An 11158-nucleotide genomic window follows, 5' to 3' on the forward strand; every position below is an offset into this window, starting at 1 on the left:
GCCGAGGCCACCAGCGCTGCACCGACAGAGTGGGTGCGCGGAGGCGGGACGAGCGCCGTGATCAAGGTGGCGCATGACGTCCAGGCCGACTTCAGGGCCGAAGCCGCCGCCCTCTCACAATGCATGAAGGCATTTATGAGGACGCGGGCCTCTGTTCGGGTACGAAATCTTGCTTCCTGTTTTTGTTTTCTGTAGTCTTCAGTGGAGGCGCGCCAGCGCACCCACTGGGTGTAGTCCCCGAGTTCTTGGCTGGCTGCTGAGCAGGCGGCCTGGAACTTCATAATGGGTTCTAAGCTTCTGGCTGACTTCCCCTTTGTTGCCTTATTTCAGGACTATCACAACATCCGCGCGGCCAGCTTCAATGCCCATGTCCGAGAGCTGGACCGGCGGACCGCTGACTTGGCGGAGAGCCGGAGTAAGCACTCCATCTTTTCCTCTCCGCGGGGGCGCGTCAACGCACCCACGGGCTATAGTCCCCGAGATGCGGGCCGACTGTTGAGCCGTCGGGCCGGATCTTCCCGGCGAGTACTTCTCTTTTTCTTGATTATTGATATTTTTCTTCTCTTGCTTTTTCAGAGACCAACGTCGCCTTGCAGCAGCAACTGGGTGAAGCCAACACTACACTTCGCGCCAAGGAGGACGAATGCAATATGGCGGCCCAGGAGCATGATGGTCTAATCAAGCAGATGGCAGACCAGGCGGCACTTCAGAAGACGGCCTGAAGCAGGCGGAGGACAACGAGGCCCATCTCCTGGCCGAGTTTGAGACCGAGCGCTCGGGATGGGCCGATAAGGAGGCGGCGCTGACTGTTGGTTATGGCCAGATTGAAGACATAGTTGACGGTGAGCTTTCTTCTCTTCTTTTAACTGTTGGTGATTAGGTGAGCTAGCCTCTTGCTTTCGACTCCTGACTTTTGTATCGCTTGTGCAGACTTATTCCCCGGCCATTCCATCGCCGCTAACGAGGCCATTGAGGCTCACCGCGAGGAGCGACGGGCGGGTGGCACGGAGATTGCTGCCAATGCCCCTTGGACCCTGGCCGAGCAGCTCCTTAGCATTCAGGCCCGCCTCCAGCCGGCCCAATGGATGCTTCGCCAGCTGCAGCTCGCTGGGGCTCAGGCGGTCTCCGCCCTATGGCCAGACAGGCAAGCCCCATGCATCCCCAGTCAGACCGCCGACTGGTTGGAAGTGGCCGCTGGCCGTCTTGAAGCGTGGAAGGGCTCCGTAGACCAAGCAGGAGCGCGGCGGGCCTTAGAGTTTGCCAGGGCATGGTATCCTGGGCTAGATCTAGCCCAGTTGGCCACGTTTCGGCTAGAAGTCGGCACCGAGCTGGCGGCGGTGGAGCGTGACCTCTTGATTCGCACGTCGGCGATCGCCGAGTACACCAATACTGGCGACTTCGTCCCCGAGCTGAACGAGAACAGCGCCGAAGCGCCGCCAGAATGGTTCGGTCTGAACCCGGCTGACAGCGAAGACTTGGCAGAGGAGATCGCCTCCAGCGGCGAGGGGGAAGACGAGGAGGACGAGGATGGTGAAGACGACGCGCCGGAGGTCGGAGCAAACGACTAGCCTCGATTCGATTGTGCCTCCAGCATCGAACCTCGTGCAAGCACGTTGACTGCTGCTGAAGGCAACCACCTCGAGACTCACCAGCCGGCCACTCCACCAGTCGGCGCCGCCGACTTCGCCAACCTGCCAGACTCACCTGCTGCTCCTTTGGCCTACGCTGCCAATTTATCTTAGCCTTTCCTGCTTGGTAGTCTTTTTCACAAACTTTGTTAAATTTGCACAATTCCACCCGCGGGATGTATTCAAACTATGTTGAATATTGGCCGAGGGCCTTTTGATATCTAAATTATTTTCCACACAAGCTATGCGTTGGACGAGTTCCAACTTTTCTTGCTTTTTTATTCCGTGGTTTTTTCCTTTGCCGTCCTCCCTAGGTACCTACTTGCTAGCCGGACAACCGCTCTATGGACTACCGCCTGGTCAAGTATTTTACCTTTGTGGGACAACAAGTACTTTGACCGACTGGAACGTTGCAAGCTAAGTAAGAAGCCGGCCGGCTGGCTTCTTAGCAGCCGGTGGGTGAGGCGAAGGACCGGCTTGTCCTATGTAAGTGTTTTTTGTCCTTAGCCATTTTTCATGTGAGCACCATTTCTTGCCTTTACCTCTTGCCAAGCAATCAGCCGCTCTGCGAGCTGTGCCTTAAGGCAAGAGGGGGCGTAGGTGCTGAAACACTACTTGTGTGACTGCATGAAGCACCGACATAGTACAAGGCGGCAAGCCCCCCCCCCCCCCGGGCCGACTAGTCGTACCCGGTTTTAGGCGGAGAAATGAAATAACACATTTATAGGCATAATACTTATCACATAGATAAATGATGGGCAGTCTCCGAGTGCTTCTCGAGGGACCCGTAGTCTTTATACTTAATACAAAAGGTAGCATGGTACATACTGCATCAACTGTAAAATCTTCGAAGGAGATTGGCTTTCCATGGATGCTCTGTTTCTTTGCCGGAGTCGTCCCTCTTGCGCGCCCTGGGCTTCTGAGCATCAATCAGGTAGTAGCAGTCGTTGCCCAAGGCTTTGCTGATAATGAAGGGGCCTTCACAAGGAGCCGAAAGCTTGTGCTGGCCGCATGTTCACTGGATTAGCCAGCCAACACAAGGTCTCCCTCCTGGAAAGATCTTGGCTTGACCTTCAGCTTGTGGTAGTGACATAGGCCGTGCTGGTAGATGGCGGACCGGGTGAGTGCCAACAGCCGGCTTTCTTCCAGCAGGTCGACGTTGTCTTCTCGTGCTTCCTTTGCCTCCGCCTCGGTGTACATGGTGACCCGAGGTGAGTTGAACTCAATGTCGGTTGGGATGACTGCCTCGTCACCATATACGAGGAAGAAGGGGGTGAAGCCGGTTGACTTGTTCGGAGTGGTGCGCAGACTCCAGAGGACGGCTGGCAGCTCGTCGATCCAGCAGCCGGCAGAACGCTCCAAAGGGTCGACCAGTCGGGGCTTGATTCCGGACAAGATGAGGCCGTTTTCTCGCTCGACTTGTCCGTTTGACTATGGGTGGGCAACAGACGCTAAGTCCAGTTGGATGCCCTGTGTCGCACAGAAATGAGCCAAAGCCCCCTTGGCAAAATTTGTGCCGTTGTCGGTGATGATGCTGCGAGGTACGCCGTACCGAGTGGTGATGTCTGCAATGAAAGTCATAGTAGTCAGACCATTCAACTTCTTGATTGGCTTTGCTTCTATCCACTTGGTGAATTTGTCCATGGCTACAAGCAGATGAGTCATGCCGCCGCGTGCTGTGCTGAATGGTCCCACCATGTCCAGTCCCCAGACGGCGAAAGGCCAGGTAAGGGGAATGGTCTTGAGTGCAGAAGCCGACAAATGCTGCTTGGAACTGAAATTCTGGCATCCCTTGCATCTCTTGACCAAGTATTTTGCATCTTCTAGGGCAGTCGGCCAGAAGAAACCATGGCGAAAGGCTTTGTCCACAAGCGACCTTGAGGCCGCGTGGTGGCCACACTCACCTTGGTGGATATCTTTGAGGATTGCCTGGCCCCTTTCCGGCTCTACGTAGTGCTGGTATACACCAGTGACGTTGCGCCTTACGAGTTCCCTGTTGATGATGGTGTATGCCGCTGCCCGACGTTGCACCTGTCGGGACAAGTTCTCACCGTTTGGCACCTCCTTGTTCACCAGAAAGATTAGGATGGGCTGAGCACAGGATGATGCTGAGACTTCCTCCACTGTGAATACTGCCACGTGTACTGAGGCGGCTAGGTTGGGAGGTGACGGGATGGAGTTGGTCGCCACTTCCTGCATTGTTGAAATCCTCGAGCTGACTGATGTAGTCCCCGGGCTGACTGCCGAAGTCCCCGGGCCGAGTGCGACTGCTGCAGTCCCCGGGCCACCTGCCGAAGTCCCCGAGCCGGCTGCTGAAATTTTGAAGCCGGGTCCGACTGTTTCAGGAGCAGCCAGCACGAAGATTGAATCTAACTCTGGTGAGGGCTGGATGGACGGCTTGAGGAGTCGCTGGAGGGATACACCGGCTTGTATGGCTTGCCAGGTGGAGACGATCCGCGCCAGAGCATCTGCCTGCTCGTTATCACTTCGTGGCACATGGAGGAATTCACACCCTTCAAAATATCTGCTGAGTTACTGGACGAGGAAGCAGTAGCTGGCCATGTTTGCATCCTTGGCGTCCCAGTCACCAGACGACTGCTGGACCACCAAGTCGGAGTCACTGTAACAAAGAATCTGGCGGATGCCGAGTTCTTTGGCAAGTCGGAGTCTGTCTATCAGTGCCTCATACTCAGCCACATTGTTGGAGGCAGCAAAATGATTTTTTAATGAGTACTTGAGCTTGTCGCCTTTGGGAGAAGTGAGGACGATGCCGGCTCCCAAACCGGTGCGCATCTTTGAAACGTCGAAGTGCATCTGCCAATGGGTGGAGTCCGGCGATGGCGGCAGGTACTGGGTCTCGGCCCAGTCAACAAGGAAGTCGGCCAGTGTTTGGGACTTGATGGTGGTGCGAGGCTGGTAGAAGATGGTGTGGGGGGCCAACTCTATGGCCCATTTTTCCACTCGGCCTGAAGCATCTCGGCTGACTATGATCTCAGCAATCGGAGCACTGCAGACAACCGTAATAGGGTGCTCTTGAAAATATGGCTTCAACTTTTTGGCAATGAAGTGTACGCCGTAGCACATCTTCTGGTAGTGGGGGTAGTTCTGCTTGGAAGCCGACAATACTTCACTCAAATAATATACCGGTCTCTGGACCTCCAGAACCTTCCCGTCTTCCTTGCGTTCCAGTACCATGACCGTGCTGATCACCTGACTGGTGGCGGCGATGTAGAGGAGCATGGGCTCCTTATCAGTCGGCGCGGCCAGGACAGGCGGTGTGGTCAACATCTTCTTGAGCTGGAGAAAAGCATCATTCTCCTTGTCATTCCACTTGAAATGAGTGGTTTTCTTCAGGAGCTGGTACGGGGGAAGGTCCTTCTCGCCCAGCCGACTGATGAGGCTGCTGATGGATGCCAGGCAGCCGGTGAATTTTTGGACATCTCGCAGTCGGGTGGGTACTTCCATCCTCTTGATGGCTTTGATCTTAGCCGGGTTGCACTCAATGCTGCGTTCAGAGACCAAGAAGCCAAGGAGCTGGCCGGCTGGTACTCCGAACACGCACTTCTCTAGGTTGAGCTTGATCTGAAACCGGCACAGATTTTCAAAGGTCTCCTTGAGATCTTCCAATAGGGTACTGCGCTTCTCCGCCTTTACCACAATATCATCCACATAGACGTTGGCGTTCCTGCCAAGTTGCTTGAGGAGGCACTTCTGCATGCAATGCTGAAAGGTGGCACCGGCATTTCTTAAGCCGATCGTCATCGTCAAGTAACAGAAGGCTCCAAATGGTGGTCTTTAGGCGGTCTACCGGGTTCAGCTTTATTTGATGATAAGCTGGTAGGCATCCAAGAAGCACAACAGCTCGCATCCGGCTGTGGAGTCTATCACTTGATCAATCCGTGGAAAGGCAAACGAATCTTTGGAGCAGGCTTTATTGAGACTAGTCTATCACTTGATCAATCCGCGAAGCCACTTGTTCTTCTTCTTTAGCAGAAGGACTTGATTGGCAAGCCATTCTGGGAAGAAAACTTCCATGATGAAGCTGGCTGCCAATAGGCGGGCGATCTCTTCTCCAACAATTATCCTGTTCTCCTCCGATAGTCCGCGGAGGGGCTATCTGACTGGGTTGGCATCTGCTCTTACATGTAGCTTGTGCTCGGAGAAATCCATCGGAACACCCGGCATGTCTTTGGGGGACCATGCAAAGATGTCCCGATTCTCATGGAGGAAATCGACGAGCTCGCTTTCCTATTTGCTGTCAAGGTTTGCACCTATGACAGTGTACCTCTCTGGGTGCTTAGGATCCAAAGGGATCTTCTTTGTTTCTTTGGCCGGCTTGAAGGAGCCCTAGGTCTCCGACTCTTGGGCGTCTGGGGACATGTCTGGCTGCTTGCCGGCCATGGCCACCACCCAGTCCAGGAGATTTTTCTCTGCCGCAATCACGAGGGACTCAGCCAGCCGGCTGCTGGCTACAGCACAGGAAGCTAACTTCTCATAGTCACCACTGATTGATAATGCCCTTAGTTCCTGGAATCTTCATCTTGAGGTAGGCATAATGCGGCACCACCATGAATTTGGCTAGAGCCGGTTGGCCTAGGAGCACATGATACGGGCTCTCTAGGTCAACCACCTCGAACCAAATGGCTTCGCGGCAGAAATGATCCTTGTCTCCGAAGAGGACATCTATCTTGATCTTGCCAATTGGTGAGCAGGACAAGCCGGGCACAATGCCATGAAACACAGTTCAACTGGGCAACAGCTGCTTCTCTTTGATCTTCAGCTTCTCCATAGTATCCCAGTAAAGGATGTTGATACTGCTACCGCCATGTATCAGTATTCGGGAGAAACGAGCAGCTCGCCTCTCTGTTGCAAGGGTGGCATCCAAAACCAGGGCATATGAACCCGGAGAAGGCATTACTTCTGGGTGGTCGGCCCGACTCCAGCTGATGGGCTTTTCAGACCAATGCATGAACTCTGGAGTAGTGGAAGCAACCGCATTTACTTCACGGTGCTGCTGGCGCCAGCTGTTTTTTTCGCTGGCCATGCTGGTGAAAACGACATAGGCGCCATTCTCTTCGGGGTAATCATCTTGGACTTGGCTGAATGTTGGAGGGGCGGCCGGCTGCTGAGGAGGCAGAGCCAGCGGTCCAGCAGGCGGAGAGTGCAGTCCTTCTCCCTTGGTGATCTGGTCAAGCCAGTGACACTTCCGGGTCGTGTGGTTGGACGGCTTCGTGCCGCTGTGGAACTTGCAGGGGGCATCGAGAGTCTACTCGAAGGAGAAGGCGGGCAACCAATTCGACTTGCCGCCCTTCTGACGCTTGGGAAGTGGCTGCCCTTCGGGTTGTTGATCTTCAACGGTCGCAACCTGCCGGCTGGTGGAAGCCGGCTTGGGGGCTTTGCGCTTGTTGTCGTTTGGCTGCTGGCGCCGACTGTTGTCTCCAGCTGGCGTTCGAGGAGCCAGGGGGAGCACCTTTCCAGAAGTGTCCACCCAGAGCTCCGACTTCATGGAGGATTCGGCCGTGGCATACTTGTCTGCTATGATCAGCAGCTCGTCAAGGGTCGCCGACTCATCGCGGAGAAGCCGGTGCTTGAGTAAGGTGCCGTCTTGGCACCCGCTGGTGAAGTACTCGATAGCTTGGACCTCATGCACCTGTTCGTAGGAGTTGCGCAGTTCCGCCCACCGCGTCAGGTAATCGCGGGTGGACTCGTCGGGGCCTTGGACGCACAGCAAGAGCTGACAAGGCCTGGGAGGCCGCTTGTAGGTGTTGGTGAAGTTTCGGATAAACACCTCGGTGAAGTCTACCCAGCTGTTGACGCTGTAGAGCTTGAGGTGTTCAGCCATGTCCGGGTTGTGCCCTGGAGCATGGGCGGGACGTACTTTACGGCAACACGCTTGTTGTCGTTTGCTATGTTGACTGTTGTGGAATAATCCACCAACCAATCCTCTGGCTTCATGGAGCTGTTATACTTGGGCATGTCCTTTGGGAGTGAGAACCCTTGGGAAAAGGCTCATCACGGATGCGGGGGCCAAAACAAGGTGGACCCATCGCGTCTTCTTCTTCTAGCGCCAGGGATCGAGCCAGCCGGTTGATCCGGTGGTGGGCGTCATTCTCGCCAACTCCTTCTCGGTGGCCTAGCCAATCGCCAAGACTCAGATGATCAACAGGCGGCAGGGAAGAGCACCTCTCCCTTCCAGGAGGTGGCGGTAATGGATCATCGTCCCATCGTTCGACTGCTCGAGGACGACCGTCTTGGTCGCGCTCGATGGTGATGCTAGTCCGACTGCGGCAAGCAGCCGGCACCTTGTCCGGTCTGCCGCGGGCGCCGCCAGTCGGTGTGAGGGAGGTAGCGTCGTGCTCTTGGCGAGGGGGTGGGTTTTCTTCAACACAACAGCCGGCCTCTTGCTACGCAGCTGCCGCATCGATGAGCTACTGAACGCGCTCCGTCATGTAGCATCGCTCCTCGCCTTCCAGGCGGTCCAGCTCGTCTGCTGCCGCCTGGGCAGTGCGTATGTTCTCCATGGGCGTGGCATAGACTATGAGGTCTACTCCAAACATGCTGGCGACGGCTCCACCTCGCTGCTTCACCGTGCCTGTCGGCTGGGCCCAGCAGCAGTCGGTGTGCCGCCTACAGCGCAATCAACCTCCCTCTGGAAGGCTTCGGAAAGGCGTCTCATGACTGCTAATTTCTTGGTGTTCTCCAGAGTGTGACGCGACAGGCTTCCAATGTCTCGGTGGCCGCATCCGCAACAATGAGAGTGGACAGATCCCGCATTACCGCCTGCAATGGGTCCTGGCCAGCTCCTCCGGAGCCCCCATTGTGGCTGATAACAAGCACCTCCGTGACGATGGTGCCGCCGCTCTCCGCACGTGGGAGCGGATCATCGATGACCACCATGTTAGTGGGGAAAGCATCGAGGGAAGCCGTGTCGGAGTCGACAAGCATCGGTTTGGTGGAGCCGATCGACTCCAAGTCATAGGCTGGCTCGTTGGCAATGTGGAGCTGGTCGAGGAGGTTGACGAGGCGGCTCTCGTGGCCATTGGAGCCTGCGTCGGACACAGGCTCGTCAGAGAGGCGGACCTCGCCTACAAGATCGGCGAGGCAGCTCGCTGTGCTTGCGCCCTCCGCATCATGCAGCGCGTCGGCGCAAACACCGTCTAGTGTGCCAGACTGGCTACGCTTGCTGGGGAGGAAAAGGGTTCCCGTCCAGAATAGATCTCCGGACAACGGTGCACCTAGCCCCACGGTGGGCGCCAAATGTCGGGGGTGTCGTGCGACATATGCCAAGGGATGGCTTATCATAGAGGGGGCTAATAAGACGTTGCCGGTGCCAGGAAAAGGGATGAGGCGAAGACATGCACGCCGCGGATCTTGCCCAGGTTCGGGGCTCTCCTTGGAGATAACACCCCTAGTCCTACTCTGCGGGGTCTCCGCATGACCACTAACTCAACAGGAGTGGCTACAAGATGCTCCTTGAGCTGTTTCTCTAGAGGAGGAAGAAGAACAAGGCTAGCCCTAACTTCCTCTCTATGTGTGTGTGTTTCTCTAAGAATCTGAACCCTTTGCATGGGTGCCTTGGGGGGTTTACATAGGCTGATGACCCACAAGTATAGGGGATCTATCGTAGTCCTTTCGATAAGTAAGAGTGTCGAACCCAACGAGGAGCAGAAGGAAATGATAAGCGGTTTCCAGCAAGGTATTCTCTGCAAGTACTGAAATAAGTGGTAACAGATAGTTTTGTGATAGGATAATTTGTAACGAGCAACAAGTAACAAAAGTAAATAAGGTGCAGCAAGGTGGCCCAATCCTTTTTGTAGCAAAGGACAAGCCTGGACAAACTCTTATATGATGTAAAGCGCTCCCGAGGACACATGGGCGTCAAGCTAGTTTTCATCACGTTCATATGATTCACGTTCGGTACTTTGATAATTTGGTATGTGGGTGGACCGGTGCTTGGGTGCTTCCCTTACTTGGACAAGCATCCCACTTATGATTAACCTCTATTGCAAGCATCCACAAATACAACAAAAGTATTAAGGTAAACCTAACCATAGCATGAAACATATGGATCCAAATCAGCCCCTTACAAAGCAACGAATAAACATAGGGTTTAAGCTTCTGTCACTCTAGCAACCCATCATCTACTTATTACTTCCCAATGCTTTCCTCTAGGCCCAAACAATGGTGAAGTGTCATATAGTTGACGTTCACATAACACCACTAGAGGAGAGACAACATACATCTCATCAAAATATCGAACGAATACCAAATTCACATGACTACTAATAGCAAGACTTCTTCCATGTCCTCGGGAACAAAAGTAACTACTCACAAAGCATAAACATGTTCATAATCAGAGGGGTATTAATGTGCATATAGGATCTGAACATATGATCTTCCACCAATTAAACCAACTAGCATCAACTACAAGGAGTAATTAACACTATTAGCAGCATACTAGCACCAATCCCGGACTTGGAGACAAGAATTGGATACAAGAGATGAACTAGGATTTTGAGATGAGATGGTGCTGATGAAGATGTTGATGGAGATTGCCCTCTCCCGATGAGAGGAGCATTGGTGGTGACGATGGCGATGATTTCCCCCTCCGGGAGGGAAGTTTCCCCGGCAGAACAGCCCCGCCAGAACCCTAGATTGGTTCCGCCAAGGTTCCGCCTCGTGGCGGCGGAGTTTCATCCGAGAAGATAGCTTATGTTTTTTCCCATCGAAAGAGTCCATATAGCAGAATATGGTCACCGGAGGGCCACCAGGGGGCCCACGAGGTAGGGGGGTGCGCCCAGGGGGTAGTTCACGCCCCCCACCCTCATGGGCAGGGTGTGGCCCCCCTGGTGAAGTTCTTGAGCTCAATGTTTTTTATATATTTGGAAAACATCATCCGTGAAGTTTCAGGACTTTTGGAGCTGTGCAGAATAGGTCTCTAATATTTGCTCCTTTTCCAGCCAGAATCCCAGCTGCCGGCATTCTCCCTCTTTATGTAAACCTTGTAAAATAAGAGAGAATAGGCATAAGTATTGTGACGTAATGTGTAATAACAGCCCATAATGCAATAAATATTGATATAAAAGCATGATCCAAAATGGACGTATCATAGGCCTACCCTGAGGGGTACAATGGTAATCCGACCGGGTGTGGGCCTAGGCCGTCAGCATCTCTCATGGCCGGCTTCTCCGCTGGCAGCTGGGGCCCGCCGACTGGTGGGCCCCGCCGGCTGTCTTGTACTTGGCCTACAGGCCGCGCCCGCCGCTTGCGGGCCTTGCTGGCGGCTCTTCATTGTAGCTATGCTTCTAATGACGCTCACTTGGTTGCAGAAGGCGTGGCTACAGTCCCGCCGCCTGGCGTTCGTTCACTGTAGCCATTCCCTATTTCTCCTGGCTGATGGTGCACAAACTCTTAAGAGGAGGAGGACCGCCTGCTGGAAGCCGGCTCCCCCTCAGGCCAGCTGGCTGGGCTTACCGCCTTCTGGCTCTCCACGGGCTGGTAGGGCCCGCCGCCTTCGGGCCATACCGACA

The sequence above is a fragment of the Triticum urartu genome, chromosome 6, assembly GCF_003073215.2.
Source record: "Triticum urartu cultivar G1812 chromosome 6, Tu2.1, whole genome shotgun sequence".
In the NCBI taxonomy this organism is placed as follows: domain Eukaryota; kingdom Viridiplantae; phylum Streptophyta; class Magnoliopsida; order Poales; family Poaceae; genus Triticum; species Triticum urartu.